We start from the raw sequence: 19,673 nt of genomic DNA, 5'->3' as shown, positions 1-19,673 counted from the left end.
AGTGATCGAGAAGCACTGGCACAGATGGTAGTTATGTGAGAAGTCCAGGAGAGGTTTGTTGAAAGATTTACGCCTAGATATTTAAATGATGAGGTCCGAGATAATGGGACATTTTTAATACAGTAAGAATAGTCCAAGTTAGTGCGTTTGCGGGTGAAGGACATCACTTTACATTTTGATGAATTTAGGGTCATTAGCCAGGTGTCAAACCAATTAATAATTTGGTTAAGATCATTTTGGAGGATCAGGTGGTCATCAGGAGAGTTAATAGAATGATAGATAATGCAGTCGTCAGAGAAAATGCGCATGCATGATGATAGATTATTGGGTATGTCATTAATGTATATCAGAAAGAGTAAGGGACCAAGAACGCTTCCTTCTGGTACACCGTATGAAAGATCTGAAAGGGGCGAGGAGAAGCTGTTAGCGAAAGTAAACTGCTGCCTGTTAGAAAGAAAATTTCGAAGCCAGGATAGAGTTAGTGAATTTAGTTTTAATGATGATAACTTCAAAAACAGGCGACAATGAGCTACGCGGTAAAAAGCTTTAGAAAAATTCAGAAAGATGCTGTCAGTTTGAAGTCCATGTTAAAATGTAAATCTGTCGTAAATTCAAGCAGTTGCGTTTCGCACGACAAACCTCTCCTGAAACCATGTTGATTATGAAAAAAGAAGTTGTTCGATTCTAGATGTTGGTAAACATGAGAAGCAATAATATGTTACATCATTTTACAGCATATACACGTTAGTGATATCGGTCGGTAGTTCTCAGTTAAGTTTTTGTCAGCGTATTTGAAGATGGGTATGACTTTGGCTGTTTTCCAATCTTGGGGTATCTGACCTGTCATTAATGATTGACGAAAAACGTGAAATAAAAACTTGCTAGATACTGATACTGTATTCTTTAGTAATTTAGAATTAATATTGTCAATACCTGCTGAAGACGAAACCTTCCAGTTATTAATAAGCTGAACAATACCATCAATAGTAAGGTCAATAGGTTCCATGTACCGGTAATCCAGGTCTTGTTGCCTTAGCTACAGTGCGTTTTTACCTTACCACAAAAATATATACGTAAGCTCTTCCATGACGACATTCTTTATTAATTTATGCATTCTTAGGAAAAACGAATCTTAGAATCACTGCGAAGCTGCTGACCATAGCATCTTTCAGTTGTTTTTAATATTTTATTTTTGTTGTTGCTGAACGAATGACTGCCCAATAAAGGTATTTAGCCCTTTTAATGTCGGGTGTTTTCCGTCGGACGACTAATTTGATTTCTAAGTACACCACATTCACAGGTTTTAAATTCAAGTGTTATTTATTGGCGATACTTTCCTGAACATTTTACGGTTTTCTAAATTTGAAAATGAAAGCAAGAACTAAGACCTATGCGAACTTTTCCTGATATATCATGGCCTCTTTGTCGCTGATTCCCTTAAGGACACCTCTTAATCAACATTGAATACCTCTAAATCCGAATTCATAAGGAGAGTTTTTTTTTTAATTTCTGCAACGATTACAAAAAACACACACCCAAAACAAAGGACACGGGGGCTTCTTGCGTTGGTCCGCCATGTCGGAAAACGAAAGTCGCGAGGAACACCGACAGTCGATAAGTTTTGTCGCACCATCTGTCGCATAAAAACGAAACCTGCCTTAAATGTTTAGGTTAACGAACTCGAGTAAACGGCGCAACCAGTGTACGGGTGCTTTAAGTTAACCTATCATCTCAGGCAAGGCCAGCAATGTGAATGGCCGTCCAGACGAGTGTACTCGGTTACGGCACCTAAAGGGGCAAAATAAACCTCAAATATGCAGTGAACCACAATGAAACAATGGATGCTGCAAAAATATGCAAATCAAAGCGTGAAATTTTAGGTTCATAATGCGCATTTATAATGGTGACATTTTTACGAAAGTCGAATAAGTCTTCACGTACCTGTATACTTTTGTATATACATGACTCGTGTGCATGCCTTGTGATACTGCACGCATTCAGTATACCCGTTTTATTCTTGGCTGCCTCATTGCTGACTTATTAAGGTCTGTGCCCACAGTTTTACGTGCCATGTGCTCAAATACATGCTTGTTGTTCTACAGTCAAAGCTATATGAGGCCGAACGTTCTATGACTACAGGTCAAGTACTCCGTGCGTTGCTGCAGCTTTGTATCAGTTTCAATGTTATCTGCATACCTTAAATGCGGGTATTTTGGTCACTCCAGGTCGTTCATCGTGTACGCATTGTGTACGCATTTTTTTTCTTTTTCCGTACGCATTGTAAATGCCTACGGAAAAAGAAAAAAGTTCCGGTAGACTTATGCAGGGGGACGTGGCACAGGCGCGACGCGCTTAATTTCAGCGAAGCGAGGTCATAGACGAAGAACCCACGGTGTCTCGACCATCTTGCCGGCAAACATGCGTTTCCGATTCCTGTGGACGCACCTCACCGCTTCCAGTCACCTAGCCTATAGCCACAGTTGTTTCGCTGGCGGCACTGTACACTATACTGCCTAAGAATTAGCGCTTTGTAGTCAACATTCATCACATGACACACTTTCAAACGCTTGGTTCTCAGCACATATGTACCCCGAGAAGGACATCTCGTATGCGCCTGTAAAGATTCAGGCAGAAATAGTGAGCTGCTTGCTCACAACACATTTAACCGTAACTCCACTGCTCAAGTTAGCGTTTCCAGGATTCCGACAGTACTTTGGAAACATTCCACGGCGCTGCCAATGAGCCCAAAACTTTCAAGTCCTCGCAGCAGGTTTTTCTCAGCACGCAGTTTATTCCTACGAAGTTTCATATCTATAATTCAGTGCCTCATAGTTTGCGAACGGCAAATCGCTTTATAGCTCCCGAGAAGCCTCGAAAGGAGTCCCCAATAGCGCAAACTGGATAACATCCCACAGAGGCCTTGAAAGCATCTTACAGTTTTGGGGATTCCTCAACATGCTTCTTTTCTAAAATACAGTTTGTTCTTATTATGCTTTATCGTGATATACCTGATCTGAACCGGCGCACTTCTTGTAGAGCTCCATGCTAGCCATATTCAACAGAAATTTAGCACTTTAGCAATTTTGCGCAGAGCGGATAGCTACTACACACTTTTCTAACTTTGTCTCCACAACACCTTCGATACTCCCAACATCCTCTAAATTTCACTATACTACCTTCAATAGTGATCAAAAAAGAAGTTTCGTCGACATTTGGTGCACTCTGACATTGACCCCAATATCTAGTCGCAATAATAGCTTCACTGAAAAGTGACAGAGTATAGAAATGATACAGCATAGACCAATGACAAAATAATTTTGCTAACGTGATTGTAAATATTTGCACTATACAAGATTATCATAGCTTCGCATGTGGTATCAAAAACCGCAGCGAAGTGGTCGCTTGTAGCGATGAGCTGAAGAAACGCGGGTCGCGATGTTAGCCTTTTTTTTTATACTTCAGTTCTTCGAGTACAAGGGCACTGATCGAAGCGTCCCAGGATATGTAATGCCGTGTAGTGAACTCCTATGCAAAACCGCACTGATAATCTTGGACTGCATCGCGCTCATGTGTGGGTTTGGAAATTATCTATACCATGTGTCCCAGCTAACATTAGCCAATCTGTTCAGAGAGGAAAATGATTATAAAAACGCAGCCCAACATACGATTATAAGGCCTACGGTATGTCATCAGAGGTCTGACAACAGAACACCGTCGGACTTACCTTATCTTGCAACGTACTTTTTATATCTTTCTTTTCTTTAAACCACTTGGCTAAAGTTAGCTGAGACAACCTGTATATAGCACGCGTATGTTGGGACTCAATATAGTGTGGGATGGAACCTGTCCTCGCCTCTCGTCTCCCTATGAACTAGTGTGTCCAGGACTATATGCGGACATCATTTACTCTGGGGTTTAACATATGCTTCCCATATTGCACCCCTCCAGCACTTTCAAAATAAAGTGCATCGTATCATTACTCACAGACCCTAGAGCGCACACATGACCAACATTTTCAGCAGTCTTCATATTCTTCCCGTAAACGAAATGTTAAGCTTCAATATAAGTGCTCTTGATTGCCAGTTGGAAAAAGCTTAGCCTACCGTACCTCATATATACACAGCACCTCACTAATCCCAATAACACAAGATTTCCATTCTATAACAAAATTTTATTTCCGAAAGCACGCACTGATTATGCCAAACAAAGAACTGCGTTTGTCGTAATAAAATGCTGGAATATCTTGCCCTCGACTGCTAAGAGTGCTCCTTTATTCAAGTATTATATTCAGACACATATTCTAGCCATTTCGTCTGATGTATTTTGTATTTCATCAGCTTCTGCAGCAATATCGATGTATCTGTTGGTCCATCAGATTATTTGTATGATGGTGATTTGCATGGTGTATTGCAGTGCTTTTAATAATCTAAATTTTATTAAGCTCTTCTGTAGTACTACATTCGCGAATGGAAGTTTTGCTTTGTGCTATTATGAGTGCTTTATTCCTATGGTGCTTTCGGTTTTACATTTCTTCTTCTATCTCTTTCTCCCTTTTATTTGACACTTACTTTCACTATTTATTTATCATAACTAACGAACATCTTTGGTGTAACCTTTGAAGATAAGTTAGATGGAATGGACTTACTACTGTACCGTCTTTGGTCGATTGATTTCCATTGTACAGTTGTATGATCTCCTGCATATAGCTCTTGCAATATTCTTTATATAACGGTTGCAAGAGTTCCCAAATCATCCTTGACTAGTGAACCTCTTTCTGTATGTTTCCGTTTAATGTACTCACATTTCGAATGCTTTCTGTAGCTGACTCCGCTGTATAATTTCCGTGGCTGTGACGGCACTTGTTATTTTACAGTATTTTCCTTGCTAGCTAGTCTTACTATTGCGTGAAAACGAGTAGACGTCATCATTATAAGTGCATAAGTGCACACTATAAGTGCAGCATAAGTGCACGTCCAGAAAAGCCTGTTGTCGAATCAAAACTAACTCGCTGCTTTTGTTGCGCTGCTCTGGCGTCGACGCGACGCCTGCCTTGAAAACGCCCAATACATGTGCTGTCAAACGTCAAGTATACAGTTCACGCCGCGTCGTACTCTAGAGTAGAAAGACAGCGTCTTCAAATTCTGTGCACTGCGCAGTAAAGGTGACGCGCCGTACGCGGTTCCTGATGGGAGCCTGCAGGAAGCGCCCGCGATGCCGAAACGCTGAAGTTAATATACTATAGTTCGACGTACACCAAACGCTATCTGTCCTGCATTGTGTCCGGCATAATTCATCGCGTCACATCATCGAACTTCTACACGAGACCATCGCTTGGCGACGAACTGTACATCCAGAAAGAGGCGCTGAAGGCGGAGCAATTGCCGGCCTTGTCTGTCAGGCTGAAACTGCTGTAACAAGATTCCCCCCCCCCCCCCCCCCCCGACTACCATTCGAAGCATAACTGCCACTGCGACACACGGGCTGCTGCCCGCTTCCTGTGCAGCCTACCACCTTTGGCAAAGCAGAATTGGTGAACTCAGAGATCGCCCTATGCCATGACATATGACTGAAGTGCTGCATCGTTTTGCCGAACGGCGAAATGAGAAGTACAAAAAAGAGCACTCATTCGAACAAAAAAACAAAAAGAAAAACAAAGAATGTCGACGTTTGCTCAATATTTCACTTCGCGGTGTAAACAGCATGTTTCGTCTTTGTATCTTTGGTTGCTGAGCGAAAACCAAATGTTTTCCTATTCCACAGACCCATTCTGAACGACGGAAGTATTGATTGAACAGCTGCGAAATGGATATAACAGAGTCATATTTAGAGCCGTCTCTTTTCAATGGCGTTGGGAATATGTTGTTTCAACATGGCGTTTCAATATGTTGGGAACCCATCACCGTATCTTTGAATGTGGTAATTGAGCAGCGACTGAAATGCACTCATAAAGACTTGGAAACGCTTTTCGAGGCAGTTGTTGTTGTTGTTGTTGTTTTGATCGAGAAGCTTCTTTGTGTCACCGACGTTCCGGACTGCGTGGCCACCCGGAGCTGGTTTCTCGCGGGGGCGCAGTTACGTCGAGGTATACTCTGGATACACGCGCCACGCATAACACCGTTATCTAAGACTCGCACATCCATCGCGTACGAGCAAGGGGTCGTCGTCGCCGCTTGCCGGGAATCTTTATCTACGAAGACGACGACAACGACAGGACAGGACGCGCGTGCGATCGTGCGCTACAAGACAGGGGCGAGGCGAGCGCGTACACAAACCTGACAACGACGATTGCGCACGTCACACGCCCACTGCCACGACGCGAGTAAAACAGAACTGCTCGTATCTGCTTCCTGTGGCAGCGTGTATACGATCTGAAGCGACCTGACACGCTCGGCCCAGCTGCTCCCTCATTCCTCTCGTCCCTCGCTCTCATCGGAAGCCTCCTTTCCCCCCTATGCTGGAGACTTTAGTGCTTTCCGAGCACGCGCGCGCGACATTTGCGCTGGCGCATATATACGGGCTGAGAGAAGGCCGCTCAGCTGTCTTTGACAGTCTGTGCGGTGGTGTTGCGCCGTTTTGTGCTGCATCTCGTATTGCCTCATTTGGAACTGTGAAGGCAAGATAGATACCCCATCGGGTGTGCCCTGCGGAGGAGCGCCCATTCTTCTTCAGGTTCGTGACGGCTTTTCTCGTTGTTGTTGTTTTTTTACTCTTCCCTTCCTTTTCATTCCTGTTTCCCTATTTTATGTACCGCTGTTGGTGGCCTTGGGATGAAACTTTGTATGGCACGCGACTGGTCACGTGGCCTCAGGAAGCACTGGCATTCTCAAAAGAATACTCCATTGCTGGCGCTTCTTGACTGTCGCTATTAAGTGTCAGGTAACCCTGTTTCATGGTTTCTCTTGCGTATTGTACCCCTCGGTACATAGTTTAGTGATCTGTTTACGGCAGCAAGAGCTCGGAACCTTTCCGATATCGCGTCGAAAATCTCCGAAGGCTGTAAGTCTCAGGAGATCACCATGAAATTAACTTCAAATGCCACGCATATCATCAATCATGTATACTTCTGGCAGACTTTGGAAATGTTTTTTTGAAAACGATGAGGATGCATACCTCATACCAAGCAAAAGCTGAGAGGGAAGATAAAGGCGTTAATTCATTCACAATATTTTTTGTTAGACACCGAAGTAAAGCACTGGCTTATAAATCATCATATCATATCATCATATGATATGATGATTATAAATCATAGAAGACAATTTATGCGTGTCAAAAGAATCCACTTAACATGATGCAGTTGTTACTGTTTGTTAAACGTACTAATCCCCATGTCTGCTACTGACGTGTTGCAAATTTATCTATGTACAATATTTAGCTTTTTCTGTGTGTGTGCTAATTGAGAGTTATCTTATTCTATTTATGAATTGTTCACGGCTCCTTCACCGCAGTACAACCATTTCATAGCGCTAACTGGTGTCAGAACGTCGTTTAGAGTTCTGAGATTCCGCATGCGTATGGCAGCCAGCCTCAACGTTTCAAGCTCATCGTGACACTGACCATCAAATTGAGCTTCAAGAGGTCTTCTTCCATGGCCCAATTTCTGAAACTACTTTAGAGGGAAAGTGTGAAACGCTTCTCAGAGACTCATGTTGAAATTTCCAAGAACCTTACTTCTATTATGGTCACGACAGGACCACTCCGGTGCAATCATTTGTCGACGACAAGCAAGACTAATATTCACGCTGTAGAGAGCGCACACACTGCTTGGCTATGCCTGGCCATTGAGAATATATATGTCAGGATGGCTGGAAAGATCATACCATTCGGAATGACTCAACCGTCAGCTCTTTTTATGTCGACATCCGCCATCTTGCTTGTGCACCCAACCGTATGCTTTCATCTTCACCACCCTGGACGCCCCGGGACGTAGATTCCGTTCTTATAGTGGCTCATCATGTGTCTCACTAAGCTGTGCACCTGTGGCAAGACCTATACGACCCTCGCTTGGTATCCAGCACTCTAGGTTGCGCCTAGCCGATCTAGATATTGTGAAGACATAAGGCGAACCACTTGTGATTAGATTTATAACCGATAAAGGACCCCCCTTACGCCACGAGACATGCGCAGATTTAGGCACGCTAAAGCTGACACCACCTTTTTAACCGATTGGGCCTACAGGCTCTGTCATCTCGGCTAAGTGGCCACAGGAGGAAGAAGGCGTCTTGCGCGGAACTTCAACTGCCGCTCTCCTGCGTCAACCAGTTATATCTCAAGCTCATTCCTCCGGTTATTGCTCCACCGCCATCGACTGCACTTTCCTTCCAATGTGTTTTAGTATGCTACTTTAAGAGAAGCCGGTTATTCGCAGGCATGCCTGTTAGGCTCATTACACGACTCATCCACGCCGGTCCTTCCTGCGAACGTAAATAACACTATTTACTCGAACTTGATCCATAGTCCATGTTGGCGATGGTTCGCGCTTACCTCTAGAGCGTGGTCCCGTCTTGAGGGCTTGGGATATTTGGCGTCCAAAATACGAAAGATCTGCCATTTTGCCCTCGATAAAATCCATGAAGCAGATTTTAGCGCTTATGCCTGGTCTCGTTGACCTCACTTCGCAGCTTCGTTTATTTGTGATGGAGACGGTACAGGTAGGAGCTTCAAACCCTGTTTTTTTTTTTTTTCAATTAAATATATGTAAGGAGATTTTCGCGCCTCGTAGAGGTGCCGGCTACTCCTCTGCACCGACATGCATTAAAACATTGAGACTCATGGGACACCAAATCCATAGCAACGCAAAAGCACTCAGAAACGAGTTCCCGTGAGTAGTTCACAAGCCGTGACCAAAAAAAACTACTTGATCCCAATCGAAGTTCATAAGCTAGAGCATAAGTGCCCGCGTTTCGTTGCGTACAAATGCTCTGAAGTATCTCTATTTTCTTCTTCGTAACAAAATATTAGTTTACTTCTAACAGGCAGCGAGAAGGAGATATAAATAGCGGGTCCCAGTTAACGTTAGCCAAGCTGGGGCGCTATAACGTAAATCTATTCCAAACTTTTCTATTCCAATTCTGCAGTCGGTCCTCCGCGATTGGTTAAACACTTTTTTGGACCATCCTCACTTCGCCTTTCTGTCATGCGACGTCACGAAAACCGCGATAGCTCCCCATATGATATGACGTGTACACGCTGATTATGTATGATTTGACCGAGCAAAAGAAAAATAGTTAGTTCTAATTCGACGCCTTTTTGCCATTAGCCTTTGGCTATTGGTCAAAAGTTTTCGGGTTGCACCCACTTCCACTGCCTGTCACGCGACGTCACAAGACCGCAAAAACTCATCGCGTCAAAGTGACGTGTCCGCGCTAAAGACCCATTAATATGCCGAACAAAACTGAATTTTCTTCTGAATAGCCGCAGGCAGCTCCGTTCCGAAAGGAATAAAAGATTGCTGGCGCCGATCGCTCAGGCACTCGGTACTCGCACCTGCCGAAGAGCCTGGGTTTATTTGCGTATAATAATACTATTTGCGTGGCCATATAACGTTTTCGAGCACTTTAGGCCCATTTGCGACCTCGTTCTGCCAACGTTTCTTTGCTGGGGATCCGTTTTAGTGTCATTCTCAAGCTTCCGTTGCATGCCGCCGCGATTTTCGACCAGGCACTGCAAGCTAGGGAAAGGGAAAGCGGACCAATCACAGACGTCGGCAGCACCCTCTTCATCCGGTTATCAATTTTCAGTGCAGTGGCTCAGCCCCATCGCCTCCCTCTCCACTTGAGCGTGCTCCTCGCCTCTTGTCAGCCAATTAGATAAGACAACCTGCTCAATGTAGACAATGTTATTCGTTTTCCAAGCAAACAAAAGTGACCTCCTATGAATGAGGAGAGCATTTGATTGGTCTGTTCACACAACCCTGCGGGTCACCGCCCGATGCTTGCGTTGGCGGCTAAGCAATTTGACGTCAGGAGATTGTAATAAAAACATATTGGAATAGTTTTACGTTATAGGGCCCCTGTTCAATGAAAAAGAGAACATTAAAAACAAGAGGTGCAAAATAAGATATGAAGATCTGCGATGTTTGGTCGGGAGACCTCTGACAACCGGACATGATGCATTTTATAATTTTATTGCGCACCGTGTTTCTTAAATTTATTTATTTTATTTATTTCAAGATTACTGCCAGCCTCTGGTTAGAGGCCTTAAGCAGGAGTGGTTACATACATGACGAACAAGACTGAGTACAAGGTGTGAAGCGTGAGCAAAATGAAATAGCACTGAATTTGAAAATATAAGCAGCGTGTCATTTGCGAAAACGTAGCAATTAGCGCTAACAATGTGAAATTATTCCAGAAGGAAATGTAAACTGCTCTTAGCGCCAAGTTCACAAACACTTAAGAGACAGAAAAACTAAACTAGAATAATATAAGCATACCATTCGTGGTAAACGATTACAGAACATACATCCTGTCAGAGAAATATAATGTGGTAGTGTGTAAAAATGTGTAGCCGTGGCAGAAGCATCAGAAAACACGTGCGTTCAGCTATGTGGAAGGACAAGCCGAAAAGAAAAGAAAAAAAGGAAAGGAGGGCAGGTATGTACCCCGGTCATTTACACAATTTCTTTGAGCAGCTTTAAGAATGATTCGATGGTGTCGCAGGCAACCACCGCAGCAGGAAGTACATTCCATTCCCTAATGGTTCGGGGAAAATATGAATTTCTAAAGGCTTCTGTTTTGCAGTAGTAATCTTTAAGCTGCTTAGCGCGGCTAGACCGAGTTGATCGACGAGTTAGAGGCTCGGTATACGTGTCCTTGTCGATGCCCAATTTTCCATGATAGAGCAGATACATGTACTTTAATCGTTCTTTAAATCGCCGTTTTTGCAGGGTAACCAGTTCTGCTGTTTCGAGCATAGCACTTGGTGATGCATACCGGCTGAAGGAGTTGAATACAAATCTTATCGCCTTTCTCTGAATTTTTTCCACCTTTCGTATGTTAATATCGCTATGTGGATCCCAGACGACAGACCCATACTCAAGAATCGGGCGGACGAAAGTTTTGTAAGCTAGTAGCTTTATCTCATGGGGTGAATTTCTTAAGCAACGCCTCAAGTAACCAAGCTTCTGCATGGCTTTCTTTTCTATGTATGACACGTGCTCATTCCATTTTAAATCCGAGCTGATAACTACACCCAAATATTTATAGCTTGTCACGCGGTCTAAAATTTGCCCATCGATCGAATACCGGTTGTTTAAAGGGTGTCGTTTCCGCGTCACGGTCATCGCTACAGTTTTTTTCGCATTGATTTTCATTTGCCATGTGCTGCACCATGATTGCACTGTAGACAGCGAGGTATTTAACAGCGATTGGTCAGCGGGACTACGGATTTCTTTATATAAAACGCAGTCGTCAGCAAACAATTTTATTTTAACTGGCAATTCCTGTGCAATATCATTGATGAAAATTAAGAAAAATAAGGGCCCAAGCACTGATCCCTGTGGGATTCCGGATAGTACAGGTCTTGAACGTGAATGTGTTCCGTCTATGTTTACAGTTTGTCGTCTCGAAGTAAGGTATGCTTGAATCCAAGAAAGAAGGGACTCATTTTTAAGTATAGGTTTCAATTTTATCATGAGTTTGGTATGTGATACCCGGTCAAACGCTTTCTCGAAATCTAGAAAAATAATATCAATTTGCCCTTGCTCATCCAGAATAGCTGCGAAATCATGAATGGTTTCTATAAGCTGAGTAGTAGTTGAAAGCCCTTTACGAAATCCATGCTGCCTGGGGTCAAGAAAACCATGAAGCTCAAGATAAGCTGTTAGATGTTTAAAGATAATGTGTTCAAGAAGTTTGGAACATGTGCAGAGTATAGAAATGGGTCGATAGGAAGAAAGCAGCGATGGGTCTCCTCCTTTTGGCACTGGAACAATCTTTCCAAACTTCCAGTCATGAGGCAACTCGGATAGTTGTAACGACTTATTAAAAATCACACATAAGAATTTAGAGCACCACTCGGCATACCGGAATAGGAATGTGTTGGGTATCGCATCGACGCCAGAAGATTTTTTTGTATCAATGTTAAGTAGAAGCTTTAGAACACCTTCTTCCGTTATTATAATATTACTAATAGGTGGAACGCTTTGCAATGTCGAAAATATGGGTTTTTCACCGTTATCAACTGTAAATACGGAACAGAAAAAGTTGTTGAGCGATTCTGCAACTTGTAATTTCTCCGATACTGTTTCACCATTAATGCAGAGGGTGGGCACGGTTTTTGATTTTGAAGAAAAATGCCGCCAGAATTTTGCAGGGGACGAAAGGAGAAATTGTTTCATAGTGACATTGTGGTAGTAGTCTTTTGCTTTTTTAATGTTTTGGCTTAAATGAGTGCGCAGCGCTGAAAGTTTGCGCATGCGACTTTCAGAGGGGTGCTTCCGCAGTTGTTTTCTTGTCTTCTTCGCCTTGCGTTCCAAGCGTACAATTTCTTTTGTTATCCATGGGCGGGTTTTGCGGACAGTGATTACTTTAGTCGGTACAAAGTTATTCACGCATTGCAACACAAGATCTTTAAAGTATTGCCAAAGATCCTCTACTGAGCATAAAGCAGACTGGGAGAGGGAAACAAAGTTGGAAAAAAATATTCTTTTTTCGTTGAACAGCTAGACTAAAGTCAGCTGGCACACACGGAATAATCCACAGCCTGCACAACAACGTTATTCGCGCGCATTTGTTTTTTACATCGGCCCAGTAGCAACATAATGGTTACACCACCCAGAAAAACAACTGTGCCATCTGTTTGACAAACAATAATTTCTACAGCATAATATCATAGGAATTGCGAAAGGTCCATACGCCCTTACGCACCGCTGCCTGTCCTCTAACATGAGCCGTGCAATACCTCGTATAAATTACGAAAGAGATATTGGCATGGAAGTATTACTGCGAACATGTTTTGTTGCCAGCGCACCTTTTAAGGCGAACCTTTCTTTGCCTACTTTTCCGAGTTTGGTGGGACTGCCTGGCAGCTGGGTGTTGTTCAGCCGGTTGCTATCTCGGCGGACATATTTATCGATATATTTACAAATAATGTATGTGCGCCGAATGAAAGTATATCAGCGAACGAGCTGACCAAGCGTGTTCACTTTAATTATGCGTAGCCGAAAAGACTTTCCACATAAGCCAAAACATACAAGATCGGCACAAGGGCATCTTTTATAAGACCCACTGATCTGTTTGTGGAATGGTGGATCTTATTTACGGAATTCTCTTCATTTACTTTATTTTATTCGATTTAGCTACTCAATATGTTCCTCTTGGTGCGTGCCCGTTCTTGGGCAATCCTCCAGAACGGGCACGTCCCACCATAGTTGCCGGCGTAAAGCCTGAACGTATAATGTCGGCACACACTGCATATATATCTAAAGCACACCGACCTGTTAATATAATAGCGAGTTTTATTTACCGGATTATTTGATTTATTTTCTTGGATTTAGCCATTCGGTTTGTGGCCGGTGGATGTGCCCGTTCTTGGTCAGCCCTCCAGATTGGGCATGTCCCACTGCGACACAAGAGGTACAGAATCCCTAAATGTTGTTTGATACGTGCCATACTTTCCTGTGCCAGCACCTGTAGTGACTTTTCTACAGCATGTACAATGTTGCGCATAAAGAACACGGACACAAGAAAGAACGATGGTACACACAAGGCCGCAAACTTACAACAATTTTATTTCTAATTTTATTATAAATTAGGAGATGGGTGCATCAGTTAGGCGTCAATTGCACTGCCAACAAAAGAGATAGCTTGTTTTGAGTGGATTCACACGCGTGTAGAGATATTTACACACGCTGTGTTGTCACAAGCGTATAAAAGGGCCATGATCTTTCTGAAATAAAATTGTTGGAAGTCTGCGGCCTAAACTGTGCGTCACCATCATTCTTTCTTGTGTCCGTGTCCTTTATGCTCAACACTGTGCATACCTGTGGCATACCAACAAGCGCAAGTAGCTACCTTATAGTGAAGTGCGCTGTTCTACCCTTGGCCAGCAACATGCATCGCCTTCGTCCTTGTCACACCGCTGCCTATACGTGTCACACAGAGCCTTCGCTTGACTTGAAGCTTCTATTTCGGCATATCTTGTGAGGGAAACCAAATCGTACGCAGCGCCGTTATAGTTGCGAAGCTTTCGATTAACCACTTAACTAAAGCTTCCCTTTCGCGTAGATCCCAACATGTGCGTCGGATCTGCACATTTCTTTAAACCCAAGAGTCAAACCTTACGGCCGAGTAACGATATTGTCTATACACGCATGCAAGGCATAAAAAGTAAATTAAGGCGTTAAAAGCGCATTGTCACCACGAGTACGAACGCGAGATATCTTTTCTTCTGGAAGGAGCAGCTGCAAAATTGACTTTCTGAAAAAAAAAATATCTTCCAACAATCTCAGCACGATATAAAATCTTTGACGTACGAGCCATCGCGCCATCCCAGACGGCTGTTCTGTATAATAGCCGCTCGTATCCCCGTTCCCACTTTCTTTGTTGCCTTCCTTAGTTCGGTTTACGATTGCATCCTTTTGTGCTGCAGCTGCTCTTGTTCTGCATCCGGCTATCGAGGCAAGTCGCGCGTGAACAACAGTCAGCTGTCAATGCACGTATGTTAAGCCAGGTGCGTCTCTTTCAATTTGGTTGGCCTTTTCCCGAATACATCCGTTTCGGTACGGCCAGTAAGAATGCCTAATAGCACAACTAAATGTTAGATGGATATAGCAATATCATTGATGATTGCTTGTTATGAGGTCATATCTATAAATGTATCCTTGAAAAACAGTGCCACAGCACAGGTGAACAAAACTGCCATACACACAAAAAAAAAGAAAAAGAAAACAAGAGCGATATAGCCCACAGCTAAGGTTCAGTGCTCTGAGTTAAAAAAAAAGAAGAAAAGAAGTACCTCTCTGTATTTTTTCGGAAGCGTGCTTTAACTGAACTGAGTCAATGAAAGAAAATTTGCTCGAGTGACAGTTAGATGTAGACTCGCACACATGCGAGTCTACATGCACTTCTATGCAAGGAGTTGCCAGGTCATGTCAGCCTGCCACCCAAGCAAACCTGCCGCTGCGACGAAAACTGGAAGTGCGTTTTATATACGCAGAGAAGGTCGGAATAGCTCTGATCCTTCTTGTTTCCGGCCACTGGGGTGGTTGAGCTGTGTGTCACTGACCTTAGTGATATGTTCAGGCATTGTTTGTTGAACGTTTGCATCTGCATAATTTTAGATGTGAATGCTCGCTCTATTCGCGTTCGACTATGAAATGCATTCAACCATATTCTTGTAAAAATCACATCGCAGTGTTGCACTTTGCTTTTGTCTAGACTGATTCTCGAAAATTTTGTTGTATATTGGGAGTAACTAAAGTGTTGAAAGGACGGATCTGCGGTTATACAAAACGCGTTTCAACGTCAGCACATAATAGCGAGCTATATATCTGCGGAAAAGAAAAAGAAATACTCGACGCTAAAACGTATTCACTGAAGCCGATAAAAGTTCATCTGGAAAGGCATGTTCATTGAGAAAAACCCACTAATTGTCAGGTAAAGGTAACCGAAGAAAGTATGCGCCAAACATTGGGAAAATAAAAACCCAGAACGCTGAAACATGCGCTTGGGTAATAACCATGGGGCAAAGAAGCCTATGCATACAATATTTGTTTAGCTACTTGTTCGTAGGGGCGACATTAAAAAGGTTACAAGATGATAAAGGAAATGTTGCTAATTTCCATCAGATAGCATGCTCGGAGATAGAAGTGTTCTTTCACGTTGTTTTAGAGAAAGGTGAATGTAAGCTAGATATGGTTCCTTGTTGAAAGCCATTAGTGCAGTGCAAGGCTGGGTGAAAAAATAAATTACTAATAAGCGGAATGCACTGGAAAAGCTTAATTTATACGGAAAATATTTACCTGTCTAGAATTATTCTTACAGATTTCAAAAGTTCTCGCACGCCTCCAATGAAAAAACGAAGCAAGAACAAAATAAGACATCTCGAACCCTTTCAGTCACGGATTATTATTCCATTTTTCTTAAGGTCTCTAAATTTGAGTTTGTATAGATAGATAGAATAAACTTTATTTTCCAACGGATAAGGTGATCTACCCACCCCCCGACACGTATAAAAATAAGGCGCAAATTCTGCAGGAAAATATTTTCGAACGTTTAGCACTATTATTCCCATCACTTCAGGCCAATATTCGCAGTTGGCAAAGCTTATCAATTGCGAATATTGACCTCTTATTAATGTTTATTTCTTACAAGTGGACGGGCTACTTAAAATTAGGTTGATGGGCTACTCATGCAAGAAAAGACACGAATTGACAGTAATAATAAAAAGCAAATGCTAGAATTAAGTTCTCGTCAAACCAACTAGCTCTCTTAAATTCCATTTGTTTTTCATTACTCTTAAAGTCACGTATGACATTGGTTTTTGGTTAGCAGAGGCTTACATTTACATTTTTTTATTGATATGATATAAGGAGATGTTGGCGCACAATTTAAGGTGCCGGCTACTCCTTATCTCCTGAATGGTTCCGTCATACTCCGTTCAAGGTTACATATCAAATAATCTTTTCACACAAGCACCAGGACTTATCATGCAACGTTTCCGCAGGAAGACTATGACGTAAGGAGCACATGGTACATACAATATACAAGTTAAATGTATCCACACTTATGTAGATAAAGGTCTCAAAAGTACAAACGATACTGTCGCCTAATAACACATTGTCTAGTCAGCGGGTGGTACATACATCGCGTAAATGCATTATCGAGTACAGTCACAACAGAGCAGGCAACTTAACATAATTCACAAACAGATGCATATATACAGTGACATTGAAATGAAGGCAGCAATGAAAGCGCTAATAACGTCCAACAATGCCGCTGTCTTCAAGAAAAGTTTTTATTGCTTTTAAAGCGCTCTTCTGCAAGGCCGTTGTTGGCCAAGGGCCCAAAAGTTTCCTTAAACTGAAAGGTCTGCGGTCTAGTTTAATTAGCGCTGATTTAAGTCGGCATCTTGGTGTGTCGTGATGTGGGCAATCTAGAAGGAGGTGGTATATATCTTCGTCTACAAATCCACAATCACATTCGGGGGTTTCCGCTCGGCCAATTCTGTGTAAGCAATGCTTTGTGTAGGCAGTGCCTAGCCGTAATCGATGAATAAGGGTTTCCATAGTTCTATCTAATGACAATGAAAATTTGAATTCAATCAATGGATCAATATGGTATAATTCCGAGCTCTTAGAATTCTGGTCAAACCAAGTGTTTCTAGACATTCTGAAAGACGTTGTCCTTATGATGCAGCGTAATTCATTCTTTGATATTGGGAGCGGAACCGTATGATCTTTGAGGTGCGCTTGTCGTGCTGCTTCATCGGCTGCTGTGTTGCCAAGAATGTTGCAATGCCCTGGTATCCACTGGAATGCTACTGCATGTTTCGCTTCGCTTGCCTTTGTGAGGTTTTTAAGTGTTTCATATATTATACTGTCGCTGAATGTTTTCCCCTTTGTGCTGCAGAGTGATGTTAGAGCCGCCTGTGAATCGCTGAAAATTATCCATTTTTGCGCATCATCTCTTAATGACAATATAAATTTTATCGCACATAGGGTTGCGAACAGTTCAGCCGTTGTGGACGAAGTCGCACAAGATAACTTAAATGATTCTTGTTTGTTGAGGTGCGGTATAATGAATGATCAAGTTGAAGAGGTTGCTGTACTGGAGCCGTCTGTATAGACGGGTGTGTATCCTGAATCTATATGTGTGTGTATATATATATATATATATATATATATATATATATATATATATATATATATATATATATATATATATATATATATATATATATCTGGTAAAGTGCTAGTTGTTGAGCAGCTTGAATGAACATGTCTCTTTTTCTTAATATCCCATCTACTGACAATTCGATTTTTGGCACTGTAAGCAGCCATGGAGGATATTCGATGTCTGAATTCCAAAATTAATTTCTTGGCCAATATGTGAAGATTTTCTTGAATTTCTATAGGAACATAACTTCTATCTCGTTTCATTATGTAAAGAGCCAATGGGTGGTTTTTATGCTGGGTTTGAAGACGGAAATAATGGCGGCATGTTTCTGTAGTTCACGTAACTGGAAATGGTGATTGGCGAGCCTCAGCTATTACAAGAGAACTGTAGGCGTAGGCGTAGTCCTCTAGCTAAAAGTCTTTGAAGTCGCACTTCTGAAGTGAGGGAAAGTCCGTGTAAGATTGGCGCGGAATACACAATCTTTTGTCGGATTAATGCATTTCAAACAGTCAGCATGGACGATACTGATCCACCCCATGATGTGCCTGCAAGTCTGCGAAGAACAGTCACTATGGCACTGACCTCGTTTTCGAGTTTTTTTATGTGGGGTGCCCAGGATAGCTGCCTATCAAGTATTACGCCAAGAAATCGATGCTGTGTGACAATCATTAGAGGGTGTCCTTCCAGATTAAGAGTTAAATTTTTTTACTGCCTCCGAGTGAGGGGCAATACAGCTGGCTTTGCGTGTGATGGTACCATTCCTCTCTCTCAAAAATTGCATGGTTGATGATATTTATGCCGTCTTGCAATGCCATCTGAAGTAGTTGAGCATTAGACCCAGAAGTCCAAATACACACATCATCTGCATACAGTGAAAACTTTAACTGTGATGGCAGCCTTCTCGTTAAATCAGCCATGACGCAGTTAAAAAGGAAGGGGCTAAGTACGCTTCCCTGCGGTACTCCCTGTTTGACAACATGTTCAGCACTATTTCCTTCACCCGCCTGAACAAATATTTTGCGACCTGATAAAAATTCATAAATCCATCGCAAGGACCTGCCAGACAGACCAAGTTCCAACATGCTTAGCAGAACATGAACGTGACTAACAGTGTCAAATGCCCTCTTGATGTCTAGGAATACTGCTATAGTCATGTTTCCACGTGCACGCTCGTGCTCCACACAGGTTACTATATCTAATATTGCATCCATTGTGCATCTATGTTTTCTAAAATCTACTAAGTAGTTGGACAACACATTCGTTTCATTACACCACCATTGGAGTCGTGCGTCAATCATTTTCTCCATTACTTTGCATAAACAACTTGTCAAACTAACTGGGTGGAAGGATTCAAGGCACAAGGGCGTCTTACCAGGTTTTAAAATTGGTATGATTCGAGCGACTTTCCAAGAGTCAGGTACAGTTTCCTCTATCCATAAGTTATTATAGATGTCTAAGAGAGCATTTGTACCTGTCGGTCCGATGTTTCTTAGCATATTGTACGTAATGCCGTCCGGCCCAGCAGCGGACTTTTGGCGACATGATGCAATTGCACATTGAAGCTCGCTTAATGTGAAAGTGTGATCTAATTGAGGATGTTGGGCCCAGTAGCAAGCAGTAATTTTTCGCTTAGCCAACATTAGTGAAATATCAAATTCTGCACATTGCGATGAAAAAGCAGGTCTGGAAATAAGCTCACAAAATTCATCTGCAACTATTATTTCACACGTTTCCCGAGCTACAGAGAGAGCACGAAATGGGAAGCTCTGTGTTACAGAAGAGTTGACTGTTGGGCTAGTTGGTCGTCCATATTTGAAGTAGTAGCTTAGCGCAAAAAAA

General features: G+C 42.5%; 1 protein-coding gene and 1 long non-coding RNA gene across 4 annotated transcripts in view; one reads left to right on the top strand and one right to left on the bottom strand.

Annotated features, from left to right (window-relative positions):
• The first annotated feature begins 6,468 nt into the window (after window positions 1-6,468).
• The window catches only part of LOC126541608 (sodium-dependent multivitamin transporter-like), a 59,544-nt gene continuing 46,339 nt past the window's right edge, over window positions 6,469-19,673 (top strand). For 2 of the 3 annotated variants that reach the window (XM_050188453.3, XM_055076776.1), the window contains exon 1: window positions 6,469-6,669. The gene's annotated coding sequence lies outside the window, so the exon portion shown is untranslated. Of the gene's footprint in view, window positions 6,670-14,425; window positions 14,668-19,673 lie in introns of those variants that run through there. The other variant, XM_055076775.2, reaches the window with a different exon arrangement.
• LOC129387604 (uncharacterized) lies at window positions 12,726-14,422 on the bottom strand. Its single transcript, XR_008614767.1, has 2 exons — window positions 14,010-14,422; window positions 12,726-13,557 (listed from the first exon to the last, which is right to left on the bottom strand). It is a non-coding gene; the product is annotated as an uncharacterized lncRNA (long non-coding RNA).

Source organism: Dermacentor andersoni, chromosome 2 (assembly GCF_023375885.2).
Source record: "Dermacentor andersoni chromosome 2, qqDerAnde1_hic_scaffold, whole genome shotgun sequence".
NCBI classification, from domain to species: domain Eukaryota; kingdom Metazoa; phylum Arthropoda; class Arachnida; order Ixodida; family Ixodidae; genus Dermacentor; species Dermacentor andersoni.
This window is presented reverse-complemented; position numbering and strand designations above follow the sequence as displayed.